Genomic DNA, 19,499 nt, shown 5'->3' on the forward strand with positions numbered 1-19,499 from the left:
AGGTTCACAGTTCAAGCTTTACCTCTACTAGCTTTAGAGATAATTCAGTTGCAGTCCAAAAAGATTACTTATTGGCAGAACTGAGATGTGGCCCCAGTCTTCTGGTCACCATGTTGATGTTCTTTTTCCTAAAGACCACCACCTGCCTTGACTTTCCGTGTAACATCTGACCCTGTTGACTGTACACTCCTTCTTAACTCTTCCCTGGTTCTCTCATAGTATACACTCCTCATCTACACAGATCCCTCGGGTAATGCCTGCTAGCTCCTTTTCCTCTTGCATTCTACATAAATGTAGATATACCCTAAATATCATAGCTTTTCCAGTAGTAAGGATCATATCTAGCACACACATTTTCTTCTTCCCACCTCTCTTCTGTCTCTATATACTGCCAGTGGGAGTTCAACCTATTAGAAATGCTCTCCGACAACCAAAAACATCCTTCTCTTTCATCACCTGTAAATAAGCACCTACCATGTGAGATTCAGCACAGGAGGGGAATCTGGGATTAGACTGCCTAATTTCAAATCCAAGCTCAGCCTCTTTAGCACATGCCGTTGTGACCTGGCAAGACTCTTCCCAAGTCTTCATTTTTTCTTCTAACCACCTAGGATTGTTGTGAAGACTAATGAGAAATTACTCATACAGAGTTACTCAGTGAAGTGGCTAGCTTGCAGCATTAATGGTAAATGCTTAGATTTTAGTTTTCTTTCTTTCTTTTTTACATTTTCACTTTTAACGTTTGCTAGGGATGATGCTGAACCCTAGTTCCATCCCTTGTATAGCTCAGTGTTTGGTGTAATTAAACTTTAGATGTGCTACAGCAGCTGTCTGCAGAGTAGATGAGGATAAAGGAGTGAAGAGTTAATTCTACTTAGGGCATCCGAAAAACCTTCATTTGAAGAGCTAAACACTAATCTCAATCTTGTTTTTTTGTTTTTTGTTTTTTTTTCCCCCTGGGGACTAAGCTCCTATACAGAGCACATGTAAATAAAAAGAAGCTTCACAAGTGAGCAATATCATGGCAAAAAAAAAAAAACCAAAAAAACATTTAGAGCAGAATTGTTCAGAGTTTCGGGTGCATCTAGCTACTAGGATGGGCAAGAAACATAGTCCAGAATAATTCGTGACTACCCCCGAGAATATTCACAGTATGTAACACCTCAAGCCAGAGAAGCCATGGAAACACCTGGTGTGATACATCTGTACTTGCGGCACAAAAGTCAGGGCAGGCACCTTTTATATTTAAAACCAGTCACCATGACTACCACAACCCAGTTTCTCACACTACCACAAACCTTCTATTTCTCACTGCAATGTGGTGTGTGGCATGGTTGGAGTCACAAGACTGATTTTCATGGGCCTTTGAACCTCTGATTCTTACATGTTTCTTTGAGCTTCATTTTAAGCCTGGTCTTTGCAGAGAAAGGGGGAAGAAATCATAGATAATTAAAGCATAAAATATTCTCATTTCATGGTGGGGCTAACAAGTGAAACTACAAGTAATGATGTAATCCAACTTGTCAAAAAGGAAAATGAAAAGAGGAGACAGAAGGCAGGACAGAGCCTTGGGACCCAGCGTGCCATGTCATCTTCTAATTAACTAACTGATCCTTTAAACTGTCAAACTCGGCGAGGAACTCCATGGCCTGGCGTCTGATTAATATTCATATTCGGGCATTGGATGCTCTGATTTAGGTCCCAACGGCTGTAGTTAAACATCAGCCTTTAAAAAAGAAAAGAGAGAGAGAGGGAAATAAAAACCTGCCTGGTGAACCAAAGTCTCCAGGTTTGACATTCATAGGGAAATGAGGGAAGGCCACCCTGAGGTCCATAATCCACAGTGCGAGCAAATCCTCCATGGATGCATATTGATTTCTGAATCATGATGAGGACTTGTATATTGAAAAAATAATTATTTTGCTTCTTTCTACTGGCAGCCACATTGTTAATCATATCCCATGCCTCATTGTTAAATAAGTGAACAACGCATGTAAAATTACATAGCATTCGGTAATATAATCAAGCTTTTAATTTCAAACAAAAATAATTGAATATGTAATTTAATCAAAACAGGCGAGAATCCATCATTCAGTTAAACTGTAATGAGTGGCAACCTGGACTTCTCTTCTTATGGCACAGGCTGCTAAAGAATATACTGCCTCCCCTAAATTGACTTCTCAACTAAAAAATGCTTCCAGTCTGGGGTGTAAGAAAAAGCCTGTTCTAACTGCATGCTTTATGTGGATGAGGCAATTGACTTAAAAAACCCAAACCAGCACCCCTAGACAGAGTCTCAGTCTGATTCACACTCCCAACCACCAACAGCTGGGCAGGACATGCCACAGATACCTCCTCTGGAGGATGATGATGATAAGGGTCCTCAGGAAACACAGGATGGACCATGCCTTTTCCTTTACTCTCAGTTCACATTTTATTAATTACAGACTTCTGAAGGAAGAAATAAGTCAGCCCAGTTCCGCTGCAAGTTCTAACAGCATTGGTTTTTAGAAAATGTTTCCTAAGCTATTTTTATATTTAATATGAGAGAGACTTCCCTCTCACAATGCCAGTCCATTCTACATTACTGTGTTCTACATTGACATGCCACTGATCCCATACACATTCTCAGTAGCAATTCTTCCTTACCCTATCGAGTGTACTAAACATTCTCAAGCCCTTGTTAAACATACTACTTAGCTATTTTCCAAGTTATATTTAAAAATGGGTGACACTGCTCATGAATGTGCAGACTGGCATCATAATCAGTACACACACAAAATACAAAAGGTGTGGAAGAGCTAGGCTCAAGCTGATCAGTGCAGCCAACAGATATCAAGGCCTATCATGTAATCAGGCACATTAATAAGTCACAATTCGTTTTCTTCTTAGCAGGGAGGACATGCTAAACATCTAATCAGTACTTTTTTAATAAAGGAATAGCCCACTTGTAATAAATACATACATACATTCCAAATGGCTTGTGGGATTTTCCAAATTGAGCAAAAAATGTGGTCAAACTGGTTTAGGGTACAAGTTTAAATTCCAAAAGGCATTTTTGCATTTCTGCTAACTAGAGTAGCAGGAGGAGGAAAACCATCCAACAGTACCATTACTATCTTTGCATCATGCCTGTCTTTGAAAGGTCAGAACTAAAAAGGCAGACTGGCTGGTACTGCCCATCAGAAGCCTTAATTCTTTTCACCCTCTGGATGAGACCTGCAGAATCAACAATCAAAAAAGTTCTTCCCCTGGTAATTATTCTAGGATGATTTGGAATATTTCTCATGCCCTTAAAAAAAAAAAAGCTGGCACATCTCAAATCTCACCCACGCCCACCTCTACTTGAGTTTAGGCCGTTGGGGAAACCTACCATCACCACCAATCCTGACCTGTAAACTCCAAGTCGGGAGGAATCCAATAGGATGGCAGAAACAGTCTTGACATCTCACTTCAGAAGACAATGTCAGTGCACTGCTTGCCAGATGACATCCTATGCTGGGTTCCTCGGAGCTGCAAATACTTCTTCCGGGTGGGGAGCAGGCTCCTGGGACACCGAAACTGGCTCAAATCCACAGGCAATAAAGTAATTAATGGTGTCTTTCAGGGCAAGCGCAGTAAAAACAATAATTGCTCTCAAATTTTTACTGCTAATGAATGACTGGTACAGTCAATATTTGTGTTGTTGGGAGTGGATGTGTGGCTCTATGTGTTAGAGGATGGGGAGGAAAGTCTTTTGGATGCAAATATCCAAACCAGTCTATCAGCTCAGTTAATAACTCTGACCTGCCAGACCACAAGTGCTGAATATGTTGACTTGAAATGTCTACAGGGAACATATGTCATGGATCAGAGAACACACTGATTAGTCCAACAGAGACCAAAATCTGTCACTTTGGTCATGGTGCAAAGATGTGCCAAACAGGGTCACTAAAGAGAGCAAATAAATGGGAGAAAAATACCAAAGCAAAGTTGGTTTTAGAGAGAGGCTGAGCTGCCAACTACCTGGCTAAATGCTACTTGATTAGGTAAAATATATTTCCTGCCTCAGCACCTCTGCCCACTGTGTTAAAACATTGCTTCCCCTTTCTTAAAATAACTACCAGCTTGCTGATGCCAAGTAACTCTCACTCATGTCATAGTCATTTACCATCATATATTAGGTCATCAGCTTTCTGCCTATTGAATCGCACAGATGCTCTAGCTTCTCATCACACACACAAACACAGCCATATAAATATAGATTTAAAGATGACTGTGCTCATGGTGTTTACTGGTTAGTCAGTTCTCTTAAGTAACAGGAATCCCTTGCTGGCATGAACTGTGAACACAGAGAAAATTGTGAGAGCCAAACAGAATCAAATCTTCACTAGTGTGGGTAAGCAATAACCTGCCACGTCTTTATGGGCTAGTTAGCTCAGCTGGTTAGCCCACGGATATATCTTGGGCCACAGCAATGTCTGATTCCCAGGTGAAGAGGACAAATGACCTCCTGGCTACAGACTGACTCCTTTATCTCCAGCCATCATTCCACAAATATACATTCTTGGGGTGGAATGTGGGGCTACCTGACACAAAGCAAAGACACTGCCAAGGTGGTAGGTTAGTAGCAGGGTCTCAAATAGGGGTGGGTGGAGAAAGAGAGTAAATAAATGGATCTAGACTTCAGCCGTGAAACACATGGCTTTTCTCTGCCACCAACATACTTATTGGTTATCTTCTCCAAGAAACCACAAAATAACTGCCACAGAGAGTTCTCCAAAACTGGTATGGGAATATGCTTTTTAACTTTGCAAAGGTAATTCCGTTTAAATTTGCTTCTGTTATTTCACTGAAGGCAGAAGCATGTGCTGGGACCCCTACTTTCACAGGGAACAAGACGTATGGTCAAGTCAGTCCTGGCTGGACCAGGCTTCCGGGATCATCTCATCCACCATCCTAACTGGTGGTATTATTCAGACATTGATTGAAAACTTGGATTTCTAAAGCATATGCATCTCCTTTCAGATCTTTTTGTGAGGCACCAGATTTTACTTGGTTTTAAGTTGTGAGTTACTCTGATGCTATCTCCCAAACCACACTAACGCTTCGCTCAGTGGCTACGGTTGAATAATTTTATAAGATATTCATGAGGCAAAGACTAGTGCCAACAAAGCAAGCTTTCCAAAGGAAATTTTCTAACGGGCCACATGTCTGTGTGTGTGTGTGTGTGTGTGTGTGTGTGTGTATGTTTTAAGTCCATGCAGTTGTCTTTAACTTGTTCTTCTGCATAATTTATTGGGCAGCTGTCAAACACGCATGCTCTCCTGTCTCATAGCTGACATTTGTACAGTGATAAATGACATAGAAAGTGGACTACAAGCAAACTGACACTCTGTCATTGAATACAAGCAAGAAATGGAGTATAGGGGCAAGAGAAACAGGTGGGAGAAAGTATGCCATTTTCCCTTTCCAGCAGTCAGGCTAGAAAGAACTTGCTGTTGGCCAGGTGCGCCTGTAATCCCAGCACTTTGGGAGGCCGAGGTGGGCAGATCATGAGGTCAAGCGATCAAGACAATCCTGGCCAATGTGGCGAAACCCTGTCTCTACTAAAAATACAAAAATTAGCTGGGTGTGGTGGTGTACACCTGTAGTCCCAGCTTCTTAGAAGGCTGAGGCAGAAGAATCGCTTGAACCCGGGAGGCGGAGGTTGCAGTGAGCCGAGATCAAGTCACTGCACTCTAGCCTAGAGACAGAGCAAGACTTCATGTCAAAAAAGAAAAAAAGAAAGAAAGAAAGAACTCGCTGTTAATTCCTGAACAGTCTACAGAAATGGCCTTACTTTCCAGAGACACTTGCTTTACTCAATGGCTGTTATGCTTTCTTTAAAAAAGGTACAATAATTTCAATATATAGATACATGAAGTCTTTTCTTCATGGTTTAAGTATATATACATTTACATATAATTGTATATAATCAACAATGATTTTAGAGACTTAGCAATGTTGATATTGTAATGCAAAACATAGTTTGAAAAACTCTTAAATTTCTCCAAAGAGAATGCTTAATTCCTGTAAGTGGGCCAAATACTGCAACTCTGAAAACCTCACACACACAGACAATTGATCTCCGTGTTAAGCCACAAAGCATTGTTACTAAGCTTACATATTCATTCTTTTTGATCTCTTTCCATTTCCTGCATTGTATTCAGTGCCTCTTATCCTTGTCCAACATCAACAGGTCATTGCAGAGGGGTCAGTGTTGGCCAATATAAATAACCATTATAAAACCTCTAGCATGTTTTAAATCAACAACCAAAGTGGCCTACACTGTTTAAAGTATAAATTCCAAATATTTTCACGGCAGAGAGTAGGCCAAGCCTGTGAAAAGTACAGGTAAAAATTATAGTTAAATAGTCAGATCACAGCAAGCTTTTCTAGCACAAGGTTCCTCATTTTAAGACCACCTTAAAAACAAACATAGATGATGGTATCGCCTGGGCAGGAGAGGAGGCCTGGCCTTCCTACCCCCGGCACATATGTTTCACAAGAGTTTCCCACACATGGCAGAAATTACCACCATCTATACAAACTGAGAGAGTCTCTGACAAGCCTACAAGAGTCAGAGAACCAGAGAGTATAGAGAAACCTGGAGTAGGGAGGGGAAGTGGCTTACCACTTGGAGCCACCTTTCTTTTTCCTCACCAAAACTCATCAGTGATGACACCCCAACCCCCACCTGAGCAGGGTGAGGCACTGCAACATCAATGTGTCTCCAGACCACTCTCTTTGGAAGAGGTCATGGAAAAGGGGCTGATGTGAGTAGTCCAAGAGTTCCTGATACCTGGCTTTGGGAAGGACAACACGCCACCTGTCCTGACTCCAGATTTACTCGTTTGCTTTGCCTGGGCTGTTATTGGAAGTAATCTGCATCATCTAAGAATACAGTCATTGAGCTGGGTGGAGTGGTATCTGTAAATGCTAAGAGTGACAGGACCAAGGAGGCCAAGAATAATATCGACCATTAATCCCCACGTACTACCATGGAAAGATGGCAAGAATATGGTACTGATTGAGAATAAGGAGGTTCTCAAAAAAGCATGAAAAGTGTAGCATTATTTTACAAGTAACTGAATAGACTTTTTAAAAGCATGAATAAATAAATGAATATAAAACACCCAGAGGATATATACTCAAATATCATCTCTATGTATTAGGATATTACCTATTTTAAAGTTTTTTCTTTTTTTTTTTTTTTATTGTGATCTTGGTTGGATTGACTTATCATTTCTAGGAAATGTCTTGATTTTCTACACAATCGTGACCAATTTCTCCTGGAGTTCCATCCAATTATACCCCTCTTATTTCAAAGTATTTGTTTACGAGTATAATATTTCCTGGTGTATTGAACCCTTATCATTTGAAAGTTGCCCTCCCAGTTTTCACAATAAGTTTTTATTATCAGGAAAAGAAGCTGCTGTCATGTTGGAAAAAGAATCACCATGAGTAATGACCACAGTATTTTCAGATCAACATCATTATCATCCATTTGCTTTAAGTACCATGTGTTACTTCATTTAATCCTTACAATGACTTTACAAGGTAAGAACTCTTGCTAACAATGTTATTTTCAGTTTGTAGACAAGAAAGGTGGGGTCTAGAAGGTTAGGTACCCTAACCTTCTCAGGATTACAGAGTAAGTGCTAGAACCAGAATTAAACCTCTGTTGACCCAGCTACAGAGTTTATGGTCTTCATGACTACATGATGCTGTGCTGACATTAAGAAATGGCTATGTCCTGACCTCACACTTGTGAAAAAGACCTATCAGATCCGGGAAGTCAAGGCATTGGCCACTACGTGCCACTTATAGAAATCTACTTTTTTAGCCTGCAGAGACTCTCAGCAGCAAGCTATATATGATTTCTGAACTTCTATTTTTTTCTCACCTGCGAAACAGATATTATAATAAATCTTGTTCGAAAGATGAACAACCTTTATTTATCTCCAACCTTATTTACCTCTGAGAGGATGGGATGTAATATGCTAGTTTAAATAATAATAGATAGTTTTTCTCTAGCATGGAGCAAATAAAAGCATAAAACTGCATTTAGGTTTCTCAAATACAGACTTGGACAAATCAAAAGGTACACTTTCTTCACTAGGCCAACTGTCCTCCTTTGACCCCCTGCTAATTTTCCTGATGATGTCTGAGCAGAACATGCTGATTTGGGTAATTCCATGTCCATGCACAAAAATAATTGATGACATCAGCATAGTTATGGGAATTAGACTTATTAGTTAATTACAGAACCAGCAGAGGGAGCACAAACCCTGCATAAATAATAACCATTTCTTCTGGGTATCTTATAAAATAGTCGTAATGGTGGAAGGAAGAAATATATTTAAAAACTACATTGTTAGTATCCGAAAATAGGCTTTACTTTGTTGGAATGGTGTTAGGGCAGAAATCTAATACACTGTTCATATGGTCTATGTATAAATGTTGACTTCTTGGGTACTGAAGAGAAGAAAAATGTGTGTGTGTGTGTGTGTGTGTGTGTGTGTGTGTGTGCGCGCGCCTTCTCCTTGTTATCATGGTGAAACTCCCCTCTGTGGAATAATTAAGGTCAGATGGTGAAACCTGCCTACAGTTGGCAAATACTTGTTGTATCTGACACTGATTTCACAGGAGCTTTCATTTTAGCCTTGCTCATCTTAAACAAAGTCCCAAGTGAGCCAACCTTATTCTTCTAAGAGGCAATCAAGATTTACATGTATGGTTGAATAAAGATTTGACAGAAGTAAAACAAAATAATGTCTATTGCTACAAAGAAAGAAAAAATAAAATTATTCTTTTTAAGAAACTATCTGCCTTAAGTCCTGCTTCACATTGTAAATAGTCACCATTTCCAAATTTGAAGCCATATGATGTTCACAGTTTTTCCCCTGAAAAATAAAATGACTGATAGGACAGTACACAGATATACGCCTCCCATCACAATAACTCCGTCATGTATAAATAGGAGTTAAGATAAAAGGCATTCATTTATTCAACCATTGACAGGTTAAGCAAGATATGTAGGGCTGAAAAGTTTTGTTTCCTAGACCAACATTCAAGACTAGGCCAAATGTTAAAGGCAGTTATGATCACAACACAGGCATAAATACTGCCCAGCATGATATACAATTTAGCCAGAGAGATAATATATAAAGAACTTGATTTCTGTACTATGAATTTCTTCTGTTGATTTTTGAGGGGATGTTCTCTCCAGAAGTGGGATTGGGGCAGGGGGGTGGGGGGAACAAAACTGGTACTTACTAGACATTACCATTTAAAATATATGTATCCTGTTGGTATGTTAAAACAAAATGCTTACTTTAAAAAGTAATAGGAATGGATTCATGGCAGGGAGAAAGAAATTTCTACCTTAGCTCACTTTTTTTTTTTTTTTTTTTTTTTGAGACAGAGTCTCACTCTGTCGCCCAGGCTGGAGTGCAGTGGCGTGATCTTGGCTCACCGCAACCTCCGCCTCCTGGGTTCAAGTGATTCCCCTGCCTCAGCCTCCCAAGTAGCTAGGATTACAGGCGTCCACCACCATGCCCAGCTAATTTTTGTATTTTTAGTAGAGATGAGGTTTCAGAACGTTGGCCAGGCTGGTCAAACTCCTGACCTCAGGTGATCCACCTGCCTCAGCCTCCCAAAGTGCTGGGATTACGGGCGTGAGCCACCGAGCCCAGCCATACCTCAGCTCATATTAAGAGCACCATCAAGGCTCTGGAGTAGAGAAACAGTGTTGGTGAAGAAATGGTATATTGAGTGGAGAATGGCCCTAATATGGGTTTGTTGGGTTCCAGAGAGAACCGACTCTGGGATATTGACAGCCACACTCCTAGAGTGGGTGCTCTTCCATGTGCCCCTGGATTCCCTTACCTCTTCCCCCATATCTGGCCTGGTCCTGTTTCTCATCATTTTGCAAGCCCAGTACTTGCCACCACAGAGACGTCACTGTAGTCTAAATGTATGTGTCTCTCCAAAATGCGTATTTTGAAACCTAATCACCAAGGTGACGGTGTTAGGAGGTGGGGCTTTTGGTAGGTGATTCTGAGACCTCATGAATGCCATGAGTGCCCTTCTAAGGGGCCCCAGAGAGCACCCTTGCCCTTCCCACCATGTGATGATGCAGCAAGAAGGCACCATCTGTAAACCAGGAAATGGGTCTTCACTAGACACCAAATCTACTGACACCCTGAGTATGGAATTCTCAGACTCCAGAACTGCGAGAAATAAAGTTCTGTTGTTTATAAGCCACCTATTTTATGGTATGTTGTTATAGCAGCCTGACCAGATGGAAACAGACATACAACGGCAGAGGCAGCAGCAGTTCTACCAGGGAAACTGGAGAGACAGGCACACACGGCTCAGAGACTGAGGGTTCGGTTACCAATGGGGAAAAATGTGGTCTCTCCTTGCTTTTTATTCTTTTTCTCCCTTGAAGGACTCTGAGCACAGTGGACCCTCCAAATATGGCCCTTGTCAATGGGTTACAGTTTAGGTTGGGGTGGCTTTGCTTTCTTCATCCACACAATGAGAAAACAGGAGGCAACAGAGCAGTCTTCATGAGTAGATTCTGCTAGGTGCCCAGTAGATGCCCGTAACAGCTGTTAACTGACCACTCCCAAGTCTGATGCCAATACCTCTCTTTCAGAGATGGGCCACCTCTAAGTATTGGTTTCTTCTACTGCTGAACAAAGCCAAGGGACTTTATCTTACAGGGTCAGGCAAACTCCCTGTGCGTAGATCCTATGCCTCAATGAGATGTTTTTAAATAGTCTTTTTCCCACTTAAAGTAATTTTTCTCCAATGTTTATGCTTATTTGAAGTTTTCATGGCAAACTAGCATTTATTGAACACTTATTGCATACTAGGTACAGTGCTAGGAAACTGACCTGTATGATCTCATAGATCTCAAAGCATGCATTTTGAGATTGTATGAGTCCGTTCTCACACCGCTATGAAGAAATACCTGAGACTGGGTAATTTATAAAGAAAAGAGGTTTTTGGGCTGGGCACGGTGGCTCACACCTGTAATTCCAGCACACTGGGAGGCCGAGGCAGGTAGATCCCGAGGTCAGGAGTTCGAGACTAGCATGGCCAATATGGTGAAACCCCATCTCTACTAAAAATACAACAAAATTAGCCAGACATGGTGGCATGCGCCTGTAGCCACAGCTACTCTCCTGAGACAGGAGAATCGCTTCAACCCGGGAGGTGGAGGTTGCAGTGAGCCAAGATTGCACCACTGCACTCCAGCCTGGGCAACAGAGCAAAACTCCATCTAAAAAAGGAAAGGAAAGGGAAAAGGGAAAAGGGAAAGGGAAAGGAAAGGAAAGAAAAAGAAAAGAGGTTTAATTGACTCTCAGTTCTGCATTGCTGGGGAGGCCTCAGTAAACTGACAATCATGGCGGAAGGCACCTCTTCACAGGGCGGCAGAAGAGAAAATGAGTGCCAGCAGGGGAAAATGCCAGATGCTTATAAAACCATCAGCTCTCCTGAGAACTCACTATCATGAGAACAGTATTTGGGAAACCACTCCATAATAATTCAGTCACCTCCCACCAGGTCCCTCCCATAACACGTGGGGATTATAATTCAAGATGAGATTTGGGTGGGGACACAGCCTAACCATATCATGAATTAAGTACTTTTTACTTTCTTTCATCTTTAACTTTTATTTTAGGTTCAAGGGTACATGTGCAGGTTTGTTTTATAGGTAAACTCATGTCATGGGGTTGTGCACATTATTTCATCACTCAGGTACTAAGCCCAGTACCTAATAGTTATTTTTTTCTGCTCCTCTCCCTCCTTCCACCCTTCACCCTCAAGCAGGCTCCAGTATCTGTTGTTCCCTTCTTTGTGTCCATGAGTTCGCATCACTTAGTTCACACTTATAAGTGAGAACATGTGGTATTTGGTTTTTTGTTCCTGCTAGTTTGCTAAGGATAATGTCCCCCAACTCGATCCATGCTCCTGCAAAAGACATAGTCTTGTTCTTTTCATGGCTGCATAGTATTTCATGGTGTATATGGACCACATTTTCTTTATCCAATCTGTCACTCATGGGCATTTAGGTTGATTCCATGTCTTTGCTATTGTGAAGAGAAGTACTCTTCTTTTATATCCACCTAACAGATGGGGAACCTGAGACTCAGAACAGTTAAGAACTTGCCCAGGTCACCCGGCTAGTATGTGGCAGGCAGGAGCCACATCCGGATGTCTGCCTATGGAAGTCCATGCATGCCTTTCCACTAGAGTTCACTACACTTCCCCTTTCAAGTGAAAAGTGCAGATGACAATGTTTGTGGAAGCTGACAGAATCTTTTATTGTTAGAATTCTCATATATACATCGTGGGGGCTTTTTAAATGATTTATTGAGGTAAAATATACATATATAATGTACCATCTTTACTATTTTCAAGTGTACAGTTCAGTGGTAATAAACACATTCACATTCCTTTTTGTGGTGGTTGTTCTAAGCAACTAAAAGTTTGTTGATTTTGAGAATTATTGTAACAGCAAAAGAAAAGTCTGAGCAAAAGAATCCTGTCACTGAAAAAAAAAAATCAATAGGTGAGAGTGCAATGACGGGGCAAATCACTACCTATGCTAACATTCTCTCCGTTGATCTTTACTCCCTGCATTATGACTTGTGTCTTTCATGGACTTGAGCTTTATTCTCCACCATGATGGCTGAAAGTTACTACAGACCCAATCAGCAAACCCAGTGGCCCCTCATCTGTTGGAGTCATTAAATCAAAGTAAACACTACCAACAATCTTCAACTCAAATCCTGATTCATCTTGACCATCCACTGGAAATGACAGGCTTCTTACAAAGTAAGAAATTTTAAAATTCTCCACAGGGAGTACATCAGGTATCTGACAAATATGGTCTCGCCATTTTCTTTATGATAACCACGTTTTCTAAATGCAAAGTTATAGCATTGAATATAGCAGGAAGGTGTCCTTAGTAAGAGTTCTTAAATAAGAAGTTGATCAAAGAACAAAGAAACAAATTAATAATACTTATTTTCATCTAGTAAATGAATCTAACACAGCCTTTTGTATGATTAGGCAGAAACACAGAGATTGTTTTTTACTTTTTACTTTTTTTTGAGAGGGGAGTCTCGCTCTGTCACCCAGGCTGGAGTGCAGTGGCACAATCTCGGCTCACTGCAACCTCCACCTCCCAGGTTCAAGCAATGCTCCTGCTTCAGCCTCCTGAGTAGCTGGGATTACAGGCGCATACCACCATGCTGGGCTAATTTTTGTATTTTTAGTAGAGATGGGGTTTCACCATGTTGGCCAGGTTGGTCTCAAACTCCTGACCTCAGGTGATCAACCCACCTCAGCCTTCCGAAGTGCTGGGATTATAGGCATGAGCCACCGCACCTGGCCGAGATTTATTTTATATTTGCTATTACTCATTGTAGTATGTGTAAGTTGATCTCAGAACGAATGAATCAGCAGAGACCAGCACTGTGTCTCATTTTATCATTAGGAAGCGGCTGAAAATCTAAACCCTATCATTTATTTCAGTGAAAAGAGATATGCCTGAAAAGAATTAACCATGAGTCAGGCTTATTCTACATGTATAGGTTTTTATTTTTAGCATTCTGCAGCATTCTTAGTCAATTTTGCAGATAATTCAGGAAGCTATATAAATATGGAATGGGCAGCATGAGTTTGGAGACCAAAGAAATCTCAAAAGAAATCATTTGGAAACTTCTCCCATTTAATTAAATAAACAAACATCAGAGAGATCTGTTGTTAGTGGAACCCATCTCATGAATGTATTAGGTAATGGTTACCACAAATGCATTGATGTTAAAAATGGGCAGTTGGCTTCATTCATCTATTGAGAGACACCATCTCCCCATCCTCACCCTACAACAATAGCTGAAGTTCCTAAGATAATCTAGACATGAAACACACAACTTTTCATGTAGATTATTGACTTTCTCTTTCAAAATGAAATCTGGAGAAGTTAAGCCATTTAGATGGTTTTGTGGACAGCAGATGCATCATATCACAGACATGTCATGTGTACATAAAGAAGTATGTGTTGTGGCAACTGCCAAGTCATTCACAGCCTGAGGTTCCCCAAGGACAGGGGTTCAGCCATGGGGCGGCCAGAGAAAGGGTCATGATTCACTCTGGCAGGGCCAGTGCTTGGACAGAGTTGCCTTTAATTGCCTGGCTGTCATCTCCCAGATACTCTTGGGTGACATTGTAGCTACAGTAATGAAGAAAATAAATACACAGAATCTCATATATTCCTTGATCCTGAAATGCTCTATTTGTTTGCTCAATATTCATTAACGAGAGAAAAAATCAGATCATCTCTCATGTTTCACATCGATACCATATATCATTTTTGCTTGAGTATAAACTGACATATGTGTTCTTTCAATTATATGAAAAGCAAGATGTCAGACAGATTACACGTTTGCAATGATGCTGTTCTTTATGCTCACACTTTTGATTGGGAAGGTTTGCAGTTGAAAGGCAAGGGTAATCAGCTCAGAACAATCTGAATGGTAATTTTCTCTAGAGGTATAAAGTCATACTTTTGTCATTAAAAGGTCACATAGTTCATGAACCTTTAAAAAGGAACTTGAGGCCGAGGCGGGCGGATCACGAGGTCAGGAGATCGAAACCATCCTGGCTAACATGGTGAAATCCCGTCTCTACTAAAAATACAAAAAATTAGCCGGGCGTGGTGGCAGGCGCCTGTAGTCCCAGCTACTCGGGAGGCTGAGGCAGGAGAATGGCGTGAACCCGGGAGGTGGAGCTTGCAGTGAGCAGAGATCGCGCCACTGCACTCCAGCCTGGGCAACAGAGAGAGACTCCATCTCGAAAAAAAAAAAGGAACTTGATTTCATTTGGGTCTAGAATTTTTCACCATATTGCAGAAAGTAGCAAGGGGTAAGTCTGAAACACTTTAGTTTGGGTGTGATGGCGTGTCAAGAGAAAACTGAGCTTTCCACTTGTATTCTCAATACCTCTCTGCATGCGGTGCTCTGCACGTGGTGCCTCATTCTGTCACTTAACAGCCATCGTTTAAGTGGCCCCCACCAGATACAGGGACCACCCTAAGCTCTTTGCACACATCATAGCACATTTAACATTTTCAACTACCTTTTGCCTCAAGTATTATTGGCCCACACTTTTACAAATGAGAAGGGAGGCTTAATGGGACTAAGTATTATGCCCAGAATCAGGACTCACAGCCAGGTCTGCCTTGCTTCCAAACCCTGTGCTCTTGACCAGCTAAATATGCAATCACCTTCAGTCATTTTGTTTTGTGACTACTTACTATTAAGACCACCTCTGATAGGGAGAGAAAGGAGAGATGCTAGGACAAAGTGTTACCATTGCAAGTAAGGTTGGCATACATGTGAGAAGCGAAGACAAGTGTCAAAAAGAGGTGGTCATCTTGTTGGGTTAGCCATGGCCAAATTCCTGCTTTCCCAGGGCTCGCTGCATTGTGACTTCAAGCAGGGCCCATCCTTACTTGGTTAGACTCCAGCACGAAAGAGTTACCGAAAGCATGAAGCAGAGAGCTTGGTCTCTCCGGTGGAAGAAGCTTATTCCTATGACACAGTATTTGAAAGGTGCCTGGTTACTTAGTCTGAAAAGGTATTGTCCCCAAGATGACTGGAGACACTAGTAGCACCAGAAGCCATTTCTTCAGTCACATGCTACTACTTATTACAGACATTCTCCTTTATTTGAAAACTCCATATGTACACATTTACTATGAGGGGATCTGTAACTTAGAAAAGGGTGTCACCCAGTCAGAATGGCTATTATTAAAAAGTCACAAAATAACAGATGCTGGCAAGGTTGTGGAGAAAAAGGAACACTTTTACACTGTTGGGGGGAGTGTAAATTAGTTCAACCACTGTGGAAGACAGTGTGGCAATTCCTCAAATACCTACAGATAGAAATCTCCAGCAACCCCATTATTGGGTATTTCTCAAAGGAATATAAATAATTCTATTATAAAGACACATGCGCATGTATGTTCACTGCAGCACTATTCACAATAGCAAAGATATGGAATCAACCTAAATGCCCATCAATGATAGACTGGATAAAGAAAATGTAAAATGTGGTGGCCAGGCGCGGTGGCTCACGCCTGTAATCCCAGCACTTTGGGAGACTGACGCAGGCAGATCACGAGGGCAGGAGATAGAGACCATCTGGGTAAGACAGTGAAACCCCGTCTCTACTAAAAATACAAAAAATTAGCCAGGCCGAGATCGCACTACTGCACTCCAGCCTGGGTGACAGAGTGAGACTCCGTCTCAAAAAAAAAAAAAAAAAAAAAGAAAATACGGTACATATACACCATGGAAAAATAACTAATGGATAGTAGACTTAATACCTGGGTGATGAAATAATCTGTACAACCCCCATGACACACGTTTACCTATGTAACAAACCTGCACACCCTGCATGTTACCCCTGAACTTAAAAGTTTAAAAAAAAGTCCTATGTATTCTTTTTTATTGCTTTTTTTTTTTTTTTTTTTTGAGATGGAGTCTTGCACTGTCGCCCGAGCTGGAGTGCAATGGCACGATCTTGGCTCACTGCAACCTCCGCCTCCTGGGTTCATGGGATTCTCTTGCCTCAGCCTCCCAAGTAGCTGGGATCACAGGTGTACACCACCACACCCGGCTATTTTTTTGTATTTTTCGTAGAGATGGGGTTTCACCATGTTGGCCAGGCTGGTCTTGAACTCCTGACCTCGTGATCCGCCTACCTCGGCCTCCCAAAGTACTGAGATTATAGGCATGAGCCACAGTGCCTGGCCCTGTGTATTCTTTATTGGGTAATTCCTAGATACTTTATGGATTTTGTTACTCACTATTGTGAGTAATATCTTTTTTTGTCATATTCTAGTTGGTTATTATATTGGTATAGAAAGTGCACTGCTGATTTATGTAAGTTGACCTTATATCAAATAACATTGTTGAACTCTCATACGAGCTCTAACTGACATTGTTGAACTCTCATATAAGCTCTAAACTCTGCTGATTTTCTATGTTGATAATTACATCATCTATAAATGATGACTATTATGTCTCTTCCCTTCCAGTTTCTGTATTTTGTTTATTTTTCTTATTATATTGGTTAGAATCCCCAGTACAATGTTGAGTTATCATTAAAATAAAGATAAAGGGCATCCTTAAATTTTCCTGTATTTCAAAAGAAAAAAAAAGGTGTCTCTTTTTAAAAAAATCGGAACCTAGATTCTGCTCTTATTTTTTTTATTGACAGATAAGATTGTATGTATTTATCATGTATGACATGATGTTTTGAAGTACATATACATTACGGGATGGCTAAATCAAGCTAATTAATATATGCATTACCTATCATAGTGGTCATTTTTGGGGTGAGAATACTTAAAATCTACTCTCTTACCACTTTTCAAGAATACAATATATTGTTATGTAGTCATCATGTTGTACAATAGATCTCTTGAACTTATCCCTCTTATTTAAGTGAAAATTTGTAACCTTTGACCAACGTCTTCCCAACCATCTGCTCTGCTAAATTTCTGAATACCTGTGATCACAAGTTTCTGTGGCTAAGTTGTCTCTAGGTTGCTTACCTGTAATATAATGAGTCTTAATTATGTTGGAATAGGGTATGCACCATCTCTTTCCCATGCTAAATGAAAGCACTCACAGGCAGAGTTGGTACAAAATTTATCACTGGAGCCCAGCCTGGTGCCTGGTACATAGCAGGTACTAAATAGGCAATGAATGATGAAGTGTACCTTCTTCTGAGTGTTTTAGTTTTTGCATTTTGAATCTCAGTCTCTCCTTTTTTGTATATTTCCCTTCCTTTACCTTAAATCAACTAAGTTCTTTCTATAACAAATTGCCTTCCATAGATGGTGCCAGAGGATGTGGTCTGAACATTCACTGAGCTACCTGTTTCCAGCCTGCAGAATTAGAGAAGAAGATTTGGAAAACAAAACCCAGAATGAACAAACAAAACAAAACACAAAATATCCCTTTCCAATTTTGAAAGGAAAACCTCTTAAGGGACAGAAGCTGATGAACAAGATCTCACCATTATACAATGATGAAGCTGGCTCGCGGATGAGAAAACGGCTACTAGGAAGTCACGATTATTGTTGTACATTATTTGTGTTTAGTGCCAGAGAAACGATTTTCTTTCTGTAATATCTTTGCCTCAATAAAATTAAGAACGTAGTGTAAGATCCAAATTTCCCCCAAAGGGGTCAGCTTAAAAAAATGTATTAGCTCTACTGCCATGGGGATTTATAGTTTCTCCTTTAATAGTTATAGTCTGATATACCATAAGTTTTGTTGGTCACTAGGTGGATTCATTTATCTTTCTTTTGAAACACACGTTGAATGTTTTAAGCAAATTCTGGCCCTTCAATTGATTGAATTTTGCATTGAGGAATGAATTGTTGAATGACTTTGGAATATGTCTCCAAAACAGGAAGACCTTAAAATAAAAACAGATATTGAAGACTGTATTTTCTTGATTGTCAGTCAAGCTAATTATGCTTTACTCTAAAGCTTTGTCTATCAGGCAAGAAAGGAAAAGGCAATTGGGGGCTCTCTCCTTGCAGAGCCTGATGTCTGGGAATATAACACCAGTTTATTCACAGCAGGATCCTGCTATAATTGGCAGTTCCATTTTCCCCTACTAGAGGGTAATTCTCTAGTGAAGAAAACACAGTGTTAACAAGATTTTACAAATTTGACATATGGTATCCTATCGAAAATGACCAACAAAAGTTCCTTATCTCCCCAAACAAATGCAGTTATCACAGGATAGGACTACAAAGAGTGATAGAAAAGAAAGGAGGGGGAGACGGCCCTTGGAGTTCTTTTATAGGGCCTGTAAATCTGTGGTCTTAACAAAAAACCCATTAATAACAACAAAAGGTAAGACACGGTGGCTGTGTCTCCAAGAGTTGGTGATGAAATGACGATAAAACCTCACGTGAACACGGTGCTTCATTAACAACAGTTGATTACGGCTAGGGCATTTGGAGTGAGGATTCTGGCCCAGGAGTGAATCCTTAGTGAGTCTATTCAGTTTAGGATGGGGCTGGTCCACAGAGCAAGTAAAAGGAAATAAAAGACATGCGGGAACTAGCAATAATTCTGGGTTTAACCTCACCCTTTCCCTTAACACACAGAAACTCTAGAATGAATTTGTAGAAAGGGTCAAATTGTTTTGATGTGGATCCAAAATGGGCTTCTTTATTATAATATAAATCTTGTTTAAAACCATACCTCCCCAGTGAGGTCTCTGGTTTCTGTTTTAACAAAAGAATGAAAGAAAGATTATTCTGGAACATAAAACACTAGGCAGAATGTATGCAAATTTTCCAGAAAAAGCAGAGCAAGGATTTGTGTTCTCTTTCCACTTGAACATATTAAGTGATGCATCATTTC

At 40.6% G+C, this 19,499-nt stretch overlaps 1 protein-coding gene and 1 long non-coding RNA gene across 5 annotated transcripts in view; one reads left to right on the plus strand and one right to left on the minus strand.

The window, feature by feature from the left end:
- The window catches only part of LOC114676382 (uncharacterized), a 142,038-nt gene extending 124,022 nt beyond the window's left edge, over positions 1-18,016 (plus strand). The window contains exon 3 of the long non-coding RNA XR_003727369.2: positions 17,951-18,016. This is a non-coding gene — a long non-coding RNA (uncharacterized LOC114676382). The remainder of the gene's footprint in view (positions 1-17,950) is intronic.
- Positions 1-19,499, minus strand: part of PDZRN3 (PDZ domain containing ring finger 3) — a 240,227-nt gene that overhangs the window by 64,607 nt on the left and 156,121 nt on the right. Inside the window, exon 1 of one of the 4 annotated variants that reach the window (XM_077993340.1) lies at positions 3,393-3,410. The exons of the other annotated variants lie outside the window; for them this stretch is intronic. The gene's annotated coding sequence lies outside the window, so the exon portion shown is untranslated. Of the gene's footprint in view, positions 1-3,392; positions 3,411-19,499 lie in introns of those variants that run through there. 4 annotated transcript variants of the gene reach the window in all.

Source organism: Macaca mulatta, chromosome 2 (assembly GCF_049350105.2).
Source record: "Macaca mulatta isolate MMU2019108-1 chromosome 2, T2T-MMU8v2.0, whole genome shotgun sequence".
Classification (NCBI taxonomy): domain Eukaryota; kingdom Metazoa; phylum Chordata; class Mammalia; order Primates; family Cercopithecidae; genus Macaca; species Macaca mulatta.